The sequence below is a fragment of the Falco biarmicus genome, chromosome 5, assembly GCF_023638135.1.
Source record: "Falco biarmicus isolate bFalBia1 chromosome 5, bFalBia1.pri, whole genome shotgun sequence".
Classification (NCBI taxonomy): domain Eukaryota; kingdom Metazoa; phylum Chordata; class Aves; order Falconiformes; family Falconidae; genus Falco; species Falco biarmicus.
In genome coordinates, this window is record NC_079292.1 from 86373384 (window position 1) to 86391537 (window position 18154).

The 18154-nt window shown below is 42.6% G+C and overlaps 1 protein-coding gene across 8 annotated transcripts in view; it reads right to left on the reverse strand.

Moving 5' to 3' along the window:
* Window positions 1–18154, reverse strand: part of ZBTB20 (zinc finger and BTB domain containing 20) — a 519609-nt gene that overhangs the window by 47168 nt on the left and 454287 nt on the right. For all 8 annotated transcript variants that reach the window (XM_056341444.1, XM_056341443.1, XM_056341442.1 and 5 more), the window contains one exon: window positions 10916–11103. The gene's annotated coding sequence lies outside the window, so the exon portion shown is untranslated. The remainder of the gene's footprint in view (window positions 1–10915; window positions 11104–18154) is intronic.

Genomic DNA, 18154 nt, shown 5'->3' on the forward strand with positions numbered 1-18154 from the left:
GATGACCAAATAGCATTTTAATGCACTTTTTTTTTTTTTTTTAAAAAAAAAACAACAAAAACATAAAGGGAGAAAACCGTACAATTGCCCTCTTGTAACTGGAAACAGAAAAAACAATGTAGCCACATGATGGCACCATTTCCTAGGAAAAGAAAGGAGGCTGTGCTCCCTTCTTCAGTAGGGAACATTTTCATGTTCTACATGAAAACTGTACCAACGACGCTGGGTTCTTCCCAGAGAGCTCACGCCTTAACCTGCCCAGCCCCAGCAGCTGGCCCAACTGTTTTAACTGGATATAAGTTTAAGGCAGTTCTGTTCTTTAAAAAATCTAGGTGCATCTTTTGCTAGTTTTCCTGCATAGTGCCAGGTGCCATTACTCAGAGAGCATGCTGCACTAGGGGACCTGCAGAAGAGAGCCATTGAACAGGGAGGAGATGAGATTACGGTGTGAACACTCCCCACTGAAAAAAAGATAAGGGGGACACTTGTTGGAAGAAAAAGAATAAACTTCTTGGAAAATGTAGGCAAACAAGGTGATTTATTTTGCTGTTCTATGGTCCTGATTGAAAGCTTTCTGTAGTCATTAAGAATACCTTCACCTGCTTTAAGAGTTTTTCATTAAATACTAACAGTGTATTCCAGACTGAATATCTGTAAGGAAAGTGAACAAGGATTGCTTTCCCTCATCTCACTGTGGTGGACTGTATAAACACATCTTCTCTCAGAAGCATTGTTCAGGGAGGAGAAGGGGCTGGGGTTGTAAGCGGGAGATGAGTCTGGAGGAGGAACGAATTAGAAGGATAATAGGTGCAAATATATTAAAACATGTCTCCAAAAGAGACAATTACTATTCCATGAACTCTTTCCCATTTGCCCTGCATTGTTAGGTTTTTTCCCCCAGGCAGAAAGACAAGGAGGAAAAGCTTATCAGTTTGAGTGTGGTTAAATACAGTAAGCCTGAAAGCCTGTGGGCTTTGGTTAAAAGGAAAATATAGATTAAAACCTCTTAAGATAATTACCTGTTTAGAAGGTTTCTATTCAAGCCAGACTTCTTTACAGGGAGTGTTTGTAGCAGTCTGTTAGGAAAAGGGTGCAGTCAGATGGTTGACTTTAGCGGGACAGTCGCCTGTGGAAGAGCACTGCTTATACTGCCCATGTTTCCAGAGAAAGACCTTTTTTTGTTCTGGTCATAGAATTACTGGTTGATAGGAGAAACGAGGAAGGGACAAGAAATATGTAAATGCCAGTCCTCAAGGCTGGGAAAAAGATTCTTTTCTCTCCCAGTGGCTCTGTCTCAGCCCTGAGTAGAGGAAAGCTAACACATGAAAATGCTAGATTTTATTTGCTTATTTTTTCCATTTATCTTTATCATCAATTAGTGAAAGGGTAATTGTTAACTAGTACAACTGGGTGCTTTGGTGAATATTTCAACTTAGATATTCATACTGTTTTGGACTGTAGTTTCTTTATTTTGAGTTTATGGGATGAGTGTTCAGGCCTGCTTATAATTCAGATTTGAATATCAGTGGGAAACAGCACATGCTCATGTCTATGACGCTGAAGGCCACAGGGAAAATTTCTGTCCTCACTGAGACCTCTGTAATCCCTGGGAGCAGACTTATTTCCAAAATCACCTACTTAGTTTTGATAGGAAGAGCATGGCAGAATGCTTCGAACTAATAAATGAAGGCAATAAACAAGAAAACAGCATTCATGGATGGCTTGATGTCATCAGTTGGATCTGTAGCATTAAATGGATATTGCCAGTTCCAATGTTTGGTTTGTGTGTCCCCTGCCCAGGGAAAAGGCCCTGGCATTACATGTATACACAAGCATACAAACACCAACAGGTGATACTAATACAGTGCATGAGAGTTATTACTTAGGTCTGCCTTCAGGCACATTCTACCTTCCACTCAGCCAAAAACATTAGAGATAGCATCTAGGAGTTTTACTTTTGAATACAGGGAATATGTCCTGTTTTGAAACACAGCATAGGATCAAAGCACAAAGTATTTTTGTTGCCCACACAGGCATGAAGCTGTGGGGAGAAGTCCCTTGCTCTGTTTTTATTTCCTCTATCATAGCCCTTTTCACACAAAAATTGCTACTCTGTGGTTTTTTTCTCTATCTGTGTAACATCAATAAATTACACGTTATCACTCCTATCATCTAGTTATAAAGAGCCTTTCAAGATTTCTAATAGATGCACAATATTGCTACACTTACATTTTCACTGGGTAAGAACTCAAAAATAGCTGTTTTGAGATTACTCTTAATTTATACTACTTCTCTCTTGTGAGCTTTCAAGAAGCAGCATTTCACCACATGTCACAGATTGATACAGAGTATATATTGCGCATCCCAGCCGGGCAGAGATCCTTTCAGTGTTTACTGCAACAAAGCTGGGATGAGTAGGGGTTCTAGGATTTGTTTATCCTTTTTTGATAGGCGCAGTCAATTCCTCGAGGAGTTATTTGTGCTGACATAATAACCAGAGATCTTGAATTCTCTTTGTATTCCAGTTCCTGAGTGGTAGATACATGAGACTAGATCTCATGTTATTTTAGCCTTGTAAATGACTCCATGGGCAATGAAAACAGTCACAGAAAATATAAATGAAAAGATGGCACAATGGCATTCCCTCTAGAAACAATAATAATTGGCATCCCTGGGAACCTAAATGCACAGTGCCAACCAGAACAATCACTGTGGCCTGCTGTGCACCAGGCTGCGAGGCAAATACCCTGATGCAAATGAAGTCCAGTGCCACTCTGATGGCTTCCAACTGACTTTCACCTATGGAGTAGATCAAACACCACATTTATTGTGGAAATACAATGATTTTCTCCCACAACATCCCCTAGCACACTTTATAAACACTAGTAGGTGGTATTAAGCAGTACCTTGGTTTTATGTTTCAGGTTCTCTCCCAGTACCATGTTAAGGCTTCACTTAAAAAATGTTCTGAATGAAAGAGCTCTCTTTGTTCAGCTGAGAACAATACAAGAATTGTTTTGGTTTTCTCACTCGAATACTGCTCTGGCCCTACCTTCTTCTAAAGTTATTGCGTGGGATCACAGCACAAAGACTATATGGCTATTCTGTGATAAGTAAACAAGACAAAGAGGAGAAAGTGACTATGGAAGCTTAGATGAAAAGAGCAAAAAGCTCCGATGTTAGACAGATGACAGTGGTGAAAAGAAACAGAAGGTAATCACCTCTATTTTTTCATCTTAACTTAGGAGCTGTATAGTTGCAACAAACCAGGCAACTGATGCACCAGTCAATGTTTCTCAAAGCTTGGAAGGTGTCTCCCTATAGCATGCAAAGGACTAACACAGAGACATGTAAGCACTCAGTTACCCAGGGTTTTAACAACACACAGTAGGACAAAAGGAGATGTAGCTGCTTTCGTTTCCTTCAATTAAGAGTCACCTGTCAAACACTGGAAAACCTTTTATGTTTTACTCTGCTACATGAACTGTCCCTCTGCAGACCGTAATAGGGAAACTGTACATTTGGTTTAGTCTTCTCATCTAATTAGGACAGAGAAGATGACAGCAGTAGCATGTGCGTTTAAGACACAAAATAACAACGATTGGCATGATTATGTTTGACATCCTTCAAGCAGATCATACAAAGTGGCAGTTTTGGTATGTGCAACTTCAGGAGGAACAACAAAAGGAGAAAAAAAGGTAGAGGAAGTTAGTCAGAAGGAGTCTGAAAGGAAAAGATAAGGAATTAAAATCCATAAGATCAGCAGGAAGATGGCCTTAATAATACCTTACTACAATCCATATCCATATCCAAGGACAACAACAACTAAAAAAGAGGAAGTAGAAAATGCTACAATGGTTAAATAACAAGGTATAAGAGTTCATTAAAGCTGAAAATGTATCCTTCCAAACACAGAAATCATGCCCAAGTGACACTAATAGAACTGAGCATAAACTGGCAGGCTAGATGTAAAACAAAGATTAGGTAGGGTGAAGAGGAAATTTGAAGAAAAAAACTACTGAAGGTATAAAGACAAATACTGTAATAAAACATTATTTAAACACATCAGATAGAGAAAGCTTACAGGGCAATGACCTGTACCTAAGAAGTGCTGTAGATTTTGTGGATTGATAGATTAAATAGTCAAGTAGTAGACTCAGTGGGTTAGCTACACTACTGAACTATGAAAGCAGTAAAGGTAATCGAAGAGGTTACAGAAATTCTGCAGTGGAATTGACATTATTGCTTTAATGTTCAGAATGGAGGATGATGGAAAAAGGTAAGCCAGCTCAAGGGGGAGAAGGGGAAAGCACTGTTCTGGAGACTGTTACTAAAAAAACCCCACAACCAAACAAAAAAACCCCCAAACAACAAGAGTACTAGAACATCTTAATACATTGAACAGTGGCAGATAGTTGTATAATATTCATCAGCCATTCACTTCATGAGTGAAGCAGTTGCACCACTCTTCCAATGTATAAAGGAAGGATTTACTAGAAGACTCATAACTTAAAGAATGGTAATAAAAAAAATCTGTGGGGGCAGACTGAAAACAAGAACAGGTAAATTCAGAAACAGACTGCAGATACCTTACTGGACAGTTACAGTATGTCTCAGTGGCTGCAGCATGACTTACAAACACAAATACCACAGTATTATCAACTCAGTCACTCAAAATTCTTAAGAATGGAAGCTATGGAATTGTAAAAAGCAGTAAGACTTCTTATCCTCCTCCCTGGTACTTAGAAAGAATAGATACACTGGGGACATATCTTCAAGTTCTCCCCTGAAATCATGAAAAAAAGGCTGTTTTAAACCAAAGCTGAAATTAAGCATGTTATCACTGAAAGTTCTCTAAATGGAGAACAGTAAGACAAGTATTGAATACCACAAGAACTGACAATCTAGCATGAAGCCAGTATTACAGGGTCATCAAATAAGAGAATCAACATTTACGATAATTAGACAAATTTTCAAAAGCATCTATGTGTTATAAATGTGATTTATGCATCAGTGAAACTTAAGCTCCAAAGTCACACAGTCACTTCTGAAAACATACTCACTGACTTCACAACTGAAGTACCATATGCTATTAGTCATTTCTCATGAGAAGAAAAGCCCGAGAGACCAACCTGACAAAACTCACTTAGTGTACTGATTAGGAATATAGAGACCAGCTCCTATCGGTAGTACATTTTATACTACCAATTCTTCAGTGTCTTGTGATGGCTTTTTCAACAGAGGCAGGGTGAGCTCAGCTTACAGTTTTATATACCTGTACTCCTGTCTCCATGCAATTCAAGCAACCTGTATCTGCTTCAGTGAAAACACAATTCATTCCTGGCTGATAATTCTTTGATAATCTTACAAACAGAAATACAAACCTACCGGACATAGAAACCACTTACGACTGTCAAAAAGAGAAGCATTTACTAAACAAAATTTCAAATGTTCTGCAAGACAAAAGTATAATTAAGTGTCATGACAGCAGTGTTTGAGAACTACGAATGTCCTTGCTTTCTGTTTAGCTTGCTACAGAAAAGCCTGTATCATTATTATTATTATTATATCATCTAAAAGAGATATCTAAACATACATAATCTCTTAGGTCACCTAAAACAACCTAAAAATATTCAGCATTAGCTAACACACACCATATATAGATCAGCAAAAATACAGACAAATTACTACTGACACACTGCCAGCCTCAGAAAAGAAGGAAGCTGGTAGAATCAGGGCCCCCCTCCTCCCCTCTGAGAGTGGAGATCATTTGAAAGCTCCAGAGCAGTCCCTAGGGAATCATAGCCACAGATTTCCAGAGGCAGAGGGAAGACCATAAAGGCATGTAACCATTCTCTTCCTGCCACAGAACCTCAAAGAGAAACACAGGAAACCTAAAATATAAAGCTGAGGCCAAACCAGCTTCAGATCCATCTAGCCTCTATATTAGCCCTAGGCAAATCAAATTTGTCGATTCATGGGAAGGGAATGGTGGGTCCCTCTAGCTGCTCAAGAAAATGAAAACCGAGTTTCCGCATCCACGCTCAATGCTCTGTGGAGTTCAGGAACCTTGTGAGGTTCTCTCTCTGCCTTTCCCCATTATGCTGCAAGACTATCAAGCTACAAAAATCAGGAGAAAAAGAAACAGACTGCCTCTAAGTCCCCATCCTGTGAAAGCTAAAAAATGCTGGAATTGGACCAAATCAGCCATGTCACTTGAGCACGTATGGACAAAGCGTTCAGATGTGTCCATTACCGACAGTGTTTATCAAATGTATTCTCTTTAATGCACAAAAACTCCACGGAGGCTTGCTAAAACAGAACTTTAGTAAGTCCTCCCCCATCTCAATGTCTTGCCAATGATTGTTTCATGCATTTTTCAAAAATTATCCATGCCTCACTTTCCTTCTCAACTTTCATTCCCTACCAGAATCTCAGGTCTCTGCAAGACTTTGGTGTTCTCTAAAATCATAAAAATCACCTCAGCAGTTTTCCCAATGATTGTCCAACCTGCCTCCCAGTGCCACGGAAACTCTTTGCAAAGATGTTGCTTTTCCCTTGTCTGGAACAAATTCCTTCACAGATGGACCATCCACTGTCTAAGAATAACTCTTTTAACTATCAATAGAGACAAAGAGATTCAGTTGCACTGTTCCCGTGGGATTCCTTTGAGTTTGGACACATCTGTTAAAGATGCATACATCAGAGCTTGAATGAAGTTTTTGTCTGATTGTATCTCTGAGAACTCTGAAAGTTTCTGCCAAAATGATCTTATCTGTTGGCATGTGCAAAACATATATAGTTATAGACGCTTTCTGAAGGGCTCCTAAAGTGGCCTATACAGACCAAATCAGTTTAAATACAGCCAAGTCCTGATGACTTCCTTCCCTCTCAGCAAAGTCTTTAGAAGCTTTACCTGAGGCAGATCAGCCTTCAAACTAGGACCCTACCAACTTCATGCATTCTTTATGCCTAAGCAAGAAAGTATGTGGAAAACTGAAAATAGCGCCAACGTCACATGCTTTGCTTTGCTTCTTTGTAACTCTTCCAGAAACTATGTCTCCATGCTTGTCCTTGTAGCTTTTTGCACAAACACCTTTCTTCTGGGTAAGCAGCCACAACTGTTAGTGACAGCTGAGTAGCTAGAGGTATAACTCATTTGGAGCTCTGTCAGCTCACTCTATGACTTAATTCCAAAATCATTCAAAGCGGTACTTTTTATCTGCCAAAGCCCTACATGAAAACAGTTACCTCAGGAAGCACCTCTTCCTCTTGTTTCTCCAATTGCATGGCATGAGCTAGCATTTCCCAAGGTTGAAAGAGATGGGAACTGGACACAACGTATCCTAGGTTCTGGATTTTGCCTCAAGGATTCGTCTCAGCTGGAACTATAATGTTCAAATTCAGAAAACTAAGACCCAGTCCTACAACAGTCAGAAGTAATGCAATTTCACTGGGAATAAGTGGCACCACAAACAGCATGCAAAACGTACTACACTATAGAGTTAAACCCTAAATTAAGTTGTGCATCACATATGACTTTATACCTAGAGTTTTTTGTGAACTACTTGTTTCACTAGGACAGGCATTCAGACTATTGCTTAATCTTTTTTTTCACCTCTGCCTTTTACAGTTGAGGAGCAGATGGCTATCATAGAGTTTTTATTTCCTATGCCTGGAAAAAGTATTTTGATCTGAATCGTTCCAAAAGCACCCTGATTTTTTGAAGTAGATTGGCTTTTGAATATTTCTCATAATAAATATGTGGTGTTGTTTTCTGCCAAGCACTAGTGACTGAATTCAAAATGGTCAGTGAAAATTTTCTTATGAGGAGTGACTGAGGGAACTGGGGTTGTTTAGTCTGGAGAGGAGAAGACTCAGGGGGACCTTATGGGTCTCTACAGCTACCTGAAAGGAGGCTGTAGGCAGGTGGGTGTCAGTCTCTTCTCCCAGATAAGAAGTGACAGGACAAGAGGAAGCAGCCTCAAGCTATGCCAGGGGAGGTTTAGATGGGATATTAGGAAACATTTCTTCACAGAAAGGGTGGTCAAGCACTGGAACAGGCTGCCCAGGGAGGTGGTGGAATCACCATCCTTGGGGGGTGTTTAAAGAACACACAGATGTACTGCTTAGGGACATGGTTTAGTGATGGACTTGGCAGTCCTGGGTTAATGGTTGGAGCTGATGATCTCAAAGGTCTTTGAATTTTTCCAATAATTGATAATTGATACCAATAATTGATACTACGATGCTGACTCTTTCTGGGTGTTTCTGGTATTTTCAACAAAAATTCCTCTCAAACTTCCTGTCTAATCCTAGCTGTTTAGTATTTTTAAATTATTTACCATCTGCTAGAGAATTCCCCACCAGAATGAAGAATGTCCTTTGAAAATGAAATATAATCTCCTTAGTTGTGGGGGCAGAGGCAGTATGGAGGTCTGGGGAAGGGAAGAGAAGCAATGCTGTAGCCTCTAGAAGGTAGAGAGAAGGACAGGTAGTGTTGCTGGCTCAAAGAAGTAAAGTATCACCACAGGTCCAAAAGTTGAGAAGATGAAGGATGTGGCAATGTAGCTCTGAGAGGAAGGGAAGAGAAGGAAAAAGGAGGGAATTTTAGGGTGAGGGGAAAGAATCAGTCCAAAAGGCAGGGGAGGCAAGAGGTAAGGAGAAGGAGTTTATAAGGACAGGGAAGCCCATTTTTAAATGCTGGGAGCCACAAACACTAATCTTTTGGGTCAATGAATGTATTCCAGCACTACGGACTGAGGCAATATTACAAAAAACCCCACATAACACAGGCAATAGCTATAGTAAATATGCAGTAAATATTCATCATGCCTTGTTTTTAGTTCATGTGAGAAATTGGCATTGCTACTTTGCAAAGGCATGCCAAACGCTAATTATATGCATGCTGCCCTGAACAAATACAGCCTGACAAAGGTTATAACCCATCATAAATAATGGGAGTTTTTCCACAGGCTTCAAAGCACATGGAATCAACTAACAGAGATCGACACCACAAGGCATCTTACCATTTTTTTGAATTTTTGCAGGAATGTAATTGTATTTTGGGAACTAAATTTCAACAATTCCTGAGACAGGACAATATTAATGCTGAAATCATTACTAAACTTCTTTTCTGAAAAAAACCCAACTTCACTGGGAAAGGAGCATCTAACCTGGGTTTGCAGTTTTTTCATAATTGGTATTGCGAATTTAGTAGGAATGGAAGGGGATTTGGGAACATTTAAAGCCTTGGGGTCCTAAAGTCTGTTTGTCCACAGAACAGGTAGAGCGTGAAGAGCTGCAGACTCCACCTCCCCCTACTGCCCTCTGCCAATATTCCTCACCCCTGAACTTGGCCACAGAAAGCAAAGGCAGGGGTTCATTCTCCAAGTTCCTTCCCTACAATCCCTGCTGGCCTCTGTCCTAAAGTTGCTTTCATGGGTTTCCATTTGTACTGTCAAAAAACATCAGTGTGAGGTTTCAAATCCCATTTACTAATGAACTCTTTCATCTTTGTGAATGGGATAAAAAGATTCTTTGTTTGAAAATAAGGATTATTTTTCCTTGTTGTTCTTCTCTTTTTTTCTGCATCTTTTCACAAGCTTTTTGTTTTCAGAAAACATAACAAGACAAAACTGTACCCCAGTTTTAACAAAGAGCCTGACATCTCTTATTTGAAGAGAATTCTTGTATATACTAAACTGCATGCTGCCTGCTGCTCAGTTGTTTCACATGTCTTTCTTCTCCCCAAATCACCAGGTGAGACTTAGGAAAGTCTCCCCAATGTTTACCAGCTCTATTAAAATCATGATCTCTAGAAGCAGCTCATAATGAATAAAGTCAGAAGCCAACAGGAATGCATTGCAGCTAAAGTGATTTTGATAGTGATGATCCCTACAACCCTGCTGCTTCCAAGCTTGGCCCTGAGGCAGGATTTTTAAATTAAAAAAAAGAAAAGGATATACATACTTTTTAATCTGATTTTTTATTGTCATGCCCTGATTTTTTTTATAGGCCTTTGCAAAGTCTGGTTGGCTTCTGAGCTCTTGAAACCCGGTGTCATCATCTTTCCTTCTCATTTCCCTCCCCTTGTAAATTTTACAACATGCTAAAACCACCACAGAAGAGGTAAAGTATATATTCTAAAACTAGTGAATAATGAGGTCCACATCACCCTGCATATTGCTGTCCAAGAGACTTCCAGGCAGCGACCACTGTGAAGAGACAATGTTTTTGAGAGCTGACAGGGTAAGTTCTGACTTTCCAAAATCCAGTTTTGATCATTCCTTCCCTTATTTTTGTATTTTTTGGCAAAATGGAAAAGAACATTTTAAAAAGACCAATTAACCCATGCTGAGTAATCTGAAAGTGAATGCACTCGAAAAAAGGGCCATAAACTGGTACAACCACACAGGTCTACAAAGATTTTCCAGACTCTCTCAGGCTGATACTCTCTACAAAACACTCCCCTTTTCCTTTGTGGAAATCCTTTACAATCCTGGGTGTCAGAGCCAGACACCTGTTTTCTCCAATTGCAATAAAGCACTGACTGAAACTCCCCAGTCAGTAGATATGCTTGGGTAACTAGAAGCATGTGACTACGTGGAGCTGAATAACTACAGCTCTAGTTGGGGAGAGATATGCTTGAGGGGTCTTCCCTTTTTAATTCATAAGAAGTAGCAACCCAGCCCAATAACATGCTCTTAGCTTCCTCTAGCAGATTGTATTATCATGACCTTAACACAAAATGCTCTGTTTCAGTGGTGATTTCCAAAGAAGGGAAAAGGTAAGCCCTGAGGAAGTCCTGCTTGTGCCATTATGGAAAGAGCATCCAACTGGAAAACCTGGTCCGCAGCAAGCAGTGTGTTTTCAAGAACCCAAACGCAACCCAGCAGCGTGTTAGTGTACTCACAATCAGATGACCCTGTGTGTGCGTGCAGGTTTGTTGGTGAATGTGGTGAGTGGATGAGGGTCGGGCTCAGAGACCGAACAGCTTCAAGGTTCAGGCAGCGAAGGCCCGGCTTGGCGCTGCGTGCACCCGTCTGAGTAATCTCATTCTCCTCAGACGCCTTCTGGTTTTCAGCTGTCTTGGGTTTCTTCCTGAAAATAAACAAAGAGACCTTTGAAGGGACTGACTGCATATTTGGGAAAAGGCATTTTTAGAATCTGTTAAAGATAACTTTCTCCCTCTTTCCCCTCCCTTCTTTTCCCTTACAGGGAAGGAGGCAGAGAAGACTTTCCCCCATGCTTCTTGTTTGGAAACAAGCTGCTCCTTGTTTTGACTCTGATGCAATGGCCCTGAGACCGTGTTACAGCAAATAGGCCAAGCATGAAGCTCCTCATTCTGCCCCTACTGATGACATATAAAATGAAACTCGTCCCAGTGGTTTAGACAGTCGGAGCTCCATTTGACAAATATTAACCAAGGCTGTAGCATTCTGAATAGAGAGAGTTACACAGAAATGTAATAGAATTGTCTGAAAAGCAAACAAATATGCAAGCTTCCAGTTCAAAATGAATCAGTACAGAGACTCATATTGTAGGGAAAAGCACTGAAATATAATTTTGAGATGCAGAGGTTATCTAAGTAAAGCACGAAAATTTGCAGCCTGAAACAACAGGCTATGAGCACAGCACATGAGAGCTTGCCACACCTCCTTCCACCCAGGACCTCCGAGCATCCTGCAAACACAAGGAATTAAGCCTCTGAGGAACATTAAGGAGGTAGTTAATCAGCACCTTCGTTTCACAGATGGAGAACCCGGGGCACAAGAAGTGGTGGGCTTCGAATCACGCAGCGAGCACTCCGTTGGGGGAGGCAAGTGCCCACACCTCACCCCTTCCCCTCCATTTGACCTTTGCGGGTGCTCCCTGAGGCGCCTTGCCCAGCCAGCTGGGGCCACAGCCTTCTGCCAGGGCCACTGCTGCCCTGGCCCAGCATGCGGCCATGGTGCCCAGGTGTCACCCAGCAGCTCCTGCTGTGTGTGGGGAGGCCACGGCCGCGCTTGTGAGAGGGCAGCAGGAGCCAGGGAGGCTGAAGCCGTAGATAAAACGTGTCTCTCTCCTGCTGGCAGGGCCGGCAGCGGCAGGTTGCCCTGGGAGCAGGCCTGTCCAAGGGCGCACCTCACACTGCCGGGTGACCATGGCTTCAGGGCTGCATCCAGCCTCAGCAAGGGCCATCCCGGAGGATGGGGGTGCCCCTGGAGCCAAGGTGGCCCTGCCCCGCGTCTGCCCTGGCTCCCTGTGTGCCGGCACAGCCCCTCTCGTCAGGGACGGGCTCTCCGCCAGAAGGGCCAAGGCTGGAGCCCCTTCTCCCCACAGGGCCTGCTCTCCTGCATCCCACCTAGGCCCGCGGGCGGCCGGCACGCCGAGGACTGGCCTGGCCTGGCCTCTCACTTTTGAAACAGCTCGGTCCCAGAGCCGAAGAGCCCCGTTCCCGCGGGGCTGGCGGGGGGCACACGGCGGCGCAGCGCCCCCGGCCCGCCCGGTTGCATAAGGGCGTTATGTAAGGGCGGCACGGCCGGCCGCGGGCAGGGCGCCATTTCCCGGCGGCCGCCGTCGGGGGGCAGCAGCCGCCCGGGCCCGGCCCGGCACGGCCCGGCGAGGCGCCTCCTCGGCCGGAACGTGAAAAGCTCTAGGATAGGAGGGAAGAAAAACCTGTCATTACCATGAAAACGTAAATCAAACGGGCCAAAAGGAAATAAACCAAATCCTTCCCCCTCACAAAGCGCCCTCAGGAGGTGCTGGGCCCGGTCAGCCGCTGGCACCCGCCCTGGGCTGCCCAGGGCTGAAGGGATGGCCCTGGGTTGGCCAAAACGCAGAAAAAGGCGCTCAGTCCCAGATGGTTTTGGGGTGCTGCAGGGCAGCTGAGCTCTGCAGGTGAACCACCGCCAACAGAGGGTCATGCTGATAACCCCACTGCTGCTGGCAGCTCTGATGTGGTTTGGATTACCGGGGCTAACAATCCCCACGCCATGGGATGGGCACGTAGTACTGCTGCTGTATCCTCCACATACATCAATCAATATGCTCAAAATATACCAGGATAAAGTCTAATCTGATCTAAATCAATAGCAGATGACTAAATGGACCTTACTTAAAGTTGCAGAGGTATAGCAAAGGCCTGAACTGATTTACTCCATTTTAAATGGAAGGAAAATCAAACTATTTAAAAGCATGTTTTTTTCCTGGAGAGTAAACAGAGCATCTCGTCGCTCCAAGCTCAGGCATCCTTCCGTCTGTTCCCCGTTCTGTCACTGGGATCCATCTCTTGCTACATGGATGAGGATGCATGAGATGCAGAGCTTATATATGGCAACATATATTTTTAAAGTATATGGTCTGCATACGTTTTGTTTGTAAGTCTGTGTTGATCTTTGGCATACGAACACTGGCACACCTTCACACAACTCATTTCCAGATCCCATGACTTTCCAATGTGCAGCCAGGATGCACTGGGAGCTGTGAGAAACCTGTGTATAGAACAGTGGGTTTTTTACAGCATTGCTACCCAAGAAGCTTTCAGATAGCATGGCTTTTTGTCCAGGCATGAAAGGATGTATGTAGGGTTGGACTCTGGATGCAAGGGGTAATGAAGTCCCTTGTGCTGGGAAGCTGAACTGCCATACTGAAGTGCTGTTTTCAGCCCAGAGTTAACCCAAGTTACACACTCGGAACGCAGCCTCTGACTCCAGCTTCACCCACGCACAAAGCTGCCTTCCCCGGGCAGGACCCTGTTGTTATTTGCAGGGTAGGGGCTCAGCCTGAGCAAGCACGACTTGTTGGCCACTAGCACAGCCACACTTGCATTGCTAGAAAAGACACTGACGGATGCTTCATTGTGTGACTGATCCCCTGTGTGCCTCCCAGGCCTTCAAAATTCATTAGAGGGACAGGTTAAAAAACACTTTAGCAACAAGTAGTGACACCAGAGAGGCTGTGCTTAGCACCCCCTGCTTCTTCCTTTCCAAACCCATTTATTTTCTACTTCGCTCTTAAGGCTGACACTGTATTACCAAGATGCTCTTGTGTCATCTCTTTTCCACGTCAGAGTTCTGCAGCTTGGCGACCTGTGCTCACTAGGATGGGAAGAGAAGCAATGGTGCTGATTGGCACTAGAGGTGGTACCTCTCCACAGCAGTTCGTTTCTCTTACACTGTTTAGGCATGCCCTGCATCTCAGTACCACCTGAAAGGAATGCAGGCTTCCACATGAGGAAGGCTGAATAAGGGAAACAGTCAGTTAAGGACCCAAAGAAAACTTTTCAGAAAAAAAATAATAAAAATCCTGGGGACTCTGTGATCAAAACTACCTATGAAGAAATCCAAACACGGTTCTTCTCCAGTCTGCTATGTCAGACTGCTGTTGCCAACAAAGGACAATGGGCAAAGCCAGAAAAAGCCTGCTATTGCTGTAATTATATTGCTATCCTTTTGTTCTACCTTATCACCCATCTAGAAAGCTCCTATTGCTATGATCTTCACCTATATATTCTAATTAAATATTCTTATGTTCACTTACATAGTCTACTTCTATTGCCATCTTATTGCTATAGTCTTCACAGGGAGAGTTAAGCGCTGGATCAGGTTGTGGCATCTCAGTCCTTAGAGATTTTCAAAACTTAATTGAACAAGGCCCTGAGTAACCTAATCCAACTTGGAAGTCAGCCCTGCTTTGAGCAGGGAATTTGACTACAGACCTCCAGAGGACCCTTCCAACCTAATTTTTTTTCCTGATTGCACACTTCTGTGAACGCTTCCATCAGCAAGCTCTCTAATATATCTCCATGTTCCAGAAGACAAAATGGCACACTAATTGTATTACGAGTATGACTTGTCATAGCTATGTCAAAAACTCTTGAAAGCACAGAGGTAGGAGCAAGAACGAAATAAGTAATAAATAGTTTGCGGAACATTCCCAAATTATACCTGTTTATGTACCATCCCTGGACTTCATTGATTGGCAGTCCTGTGCAATTATTTTAGTAGGAAGTGTCAGTCTACCTTGCTACTTTAGTTCATGTGACTATGTTCTTCTCTATAGACTAACCCTGGAAACAAGAAGTTTGCCATTTACTTGTTAGTAACAGCAATAAAAGTAGCAACTTACTTGCAAAAGACTTGGGATGGTGCCCTTGCAGCAAGGGGCTGTATTCTGAGCTCCAGTTATCTCTGAGCTTCTTCTCCACATACACTTGTGGTACATTACATGTCTTCCCAAATATTGCACTCATTCTTAAAATTATCAGAGGGCCATCCAGCATCTTTGCTTCTTGTGAAGGACAGCAGAAGGCCAACATAGCAAAGAGATGGCACTTCTTTATATGGGCCTGATGCCCAGACTCCCAGAAGTTTGGGACAGAAAAGATGCTGACTTTTCTAAGCTAATCTGAGTCTTGAGGGTCAATGCAGAATTCATTTTTCCTACTGATTTATAAGGGGTTTACCCAGTCCATTTCTAAGCATCCTACCTACTCCATCTCTTTAAATTTTCTATCCTATATCCAGGTACTTTTTTTTTGTTAGTACTCATTTTCAGCATTTCCTTATATTTATTGTATTTTTTTCACTATGTTCATTTACAACACTTAAACTGTATTCTCTTCTTTCTTGATTGTATGCCTTCCTAATATCAGGCTAACTGTATCCAGTCATCCCTGAACTGAAAGTGCCTATCAGCACTTCCCAGCTCGTGTAAAGCAAGACGTACAATCACTGCCATCTTTTTATTTTTGTTTTCTGTCAGTATCTTCATTGCAGTGAGGCATTCCCTCCTTTCCATGTACCTTAACACTACACTATCATACAACAAGGTCTCAGATGCTGGACAACTCAGAATGCTGCAGCAACTGCAATGATCTCCGCACTGGCCGCAAAACAGAACTGGCTCCTTTCTGTTTAATTTGAAGGCAGCACGGGAAATATTTTGGATGTTCTAACCTCAAAGCTATCTAGAAACTAATTACTACCTTTTAGTTTTGGAATGCCTTTAAAAACCCTGCTATACTTCCCCCTTTTTGCTGCCACTCTCGCATACAGCTTCTCTCTCCCAACCCTCCACTTGCTCTCCACAAAGGATTTCTTTGCATGCCCTTGCAACCATTACTTGAGTTTAGAATGAATTTCCCCTCGATGAGGTAACACGTTCTCACAGTGAGGCCACCAAACCAGGTCTCTGTCAAAAATAGGCAACATGTGCTGTTGTACTTCTCACACGGCAGCTATAGCTTGAACCTTCCCTTACACAGGGAGCAGCTCTCCGTCCTGCAGAGGCACTAGGTTAGCAATGAACAAATTAGCTCAGGTAGAGGAACCAGCGTTGCTGCGCAGAACCCACAGTAGCATCCTGGCTCTCAGGGGAAGCTATGATAATGCGAGTGTATGAGAATAATACTACATAATGAACAATAATGAGGCAGTTTTCAGCCTCTGAATACAGGGAGGGCTGGGTCACCAACCAGACCTTTGTTCATCGCATATTAAACAGCATGGAGGGAACACGCCACAGGGTTGCTGATGTTGTTACAAGTGCTGCTGCTGGCTGAGTCTGCCCACCCATGTTCCAGGCATTATTTCTCCTCCTCACAGATACAGCATCACCTTCTAGTAAGTGCCCTCAGGTCAGAGATGCCTGTAGTGCCCAAGCACTGCACTTAACTCACTGGTATACAGTTTGTCTGTAACCTTAGTGACTCAGAGACTGTATATAATTTTTTTAAAAAACCCTGGCTTTTCAGATGCTAGAAATAGAAGAGTGTGAAAATAGTTCACATTTGATTTTAAGCAATATTTTTCCTGAGTGTTCTGCTGCACATTCTTCCTCTGCCTGTGTGCGACTAACACAGCTCCTGATATCAGTGCTTATCACTGCCAGTGTTGTGTCTCTTCCAGACATGACATTGACAATACATATTTAGAAACTGACAAAGTGAAAGCGAGAGAGAGAGATGAGTACAATTACTGACTATATATAAATATATAAAAAAAAAAAAAAACAAAAAAAAAAAGCGCCCGGAAGAACAGCAAAAAGCATTGAAATCTGCCCAGAGACCTCACCTCAAAATTCAGGGCACACTGAACACCAGAGCGGAGGGTGAAGCTTCCCAAGAGACGCTCACTTCAAACCACCTGAGCCATCCCACTTTTCCTGCCAGAAGTGTTCCTTCAGTAGTTAAAAGTCCTGCACAAGCTGACTGCCTGAATATTCACACAGCTTCTCTGATGATTTTGCAGCCACATTGATCTTCATGCTGTTACAGCTATATGACTGGCAGTTTGTTTAAAATCTCTGATTGCAAGTTTGTGTCATACAATGGAAAACACAAACTCCTGAAAACATTGCCATAAAATGTAATACGAAAGAGAAATCCCCACAGAACACTGCAGAGCAAGAATGGGAGACACAGAGAACTGACAAAAGAGGCCCAATGTTCTAGTGCAATAAAAGCCTGGAAAATTTAATCAACACAGAAAAGTAAAATAAACTCCAAAATCCCTTACAGGAGACTGATTAACATAATTAAATTAAACTCAGGGATTAAGTTAAACTGAGATTGAAATTTGCTGTGTCTGTTTCAGGCCTGAAATGGGGGTTATATGCCCCCAAATATGTCCACTTTTCCCATCTAAACCACAACTCCCATAAAGTCAGGCCCTGACTACAAAACCTGCCTGACTCAGAGCATCTCGGCTACAGCAACACCGTGACAATACTGGCAAGCATTGAGAATTGATCATAAGCAATCAAAACTATGAGATCTAGGGGGAAAAAAAGTGCAAATAACAGGTAAGTGGTAATTTCAGAGCATTATAAAACCACAACACAAAGTCAAAATTCTCTGTGCAATCTCTGTACTCTGTGCAAAAATACCTGTGCAATCCCACCAAATTACCAAATTGTAATGGCCTTAAATCATAAATGACTCAAGGCCTAGAAAGAACAGCGTAAACCTTTAAGAAGTTGCAGTAAATTCAATCTGTATTGCATGAAACACGAATGAGAGGAAAGGTGGCTCATTAAAAAGTAATAAGAATGAAAAAGAAGACAAACACTCTGAAGACAAACATGGATGAACCAACTAGAACAGCACGAACTAGAGCAGTAAGCAGGGAGAACCTGCCAAACGAAAAGATACAAGCAGATCAAACCAGCC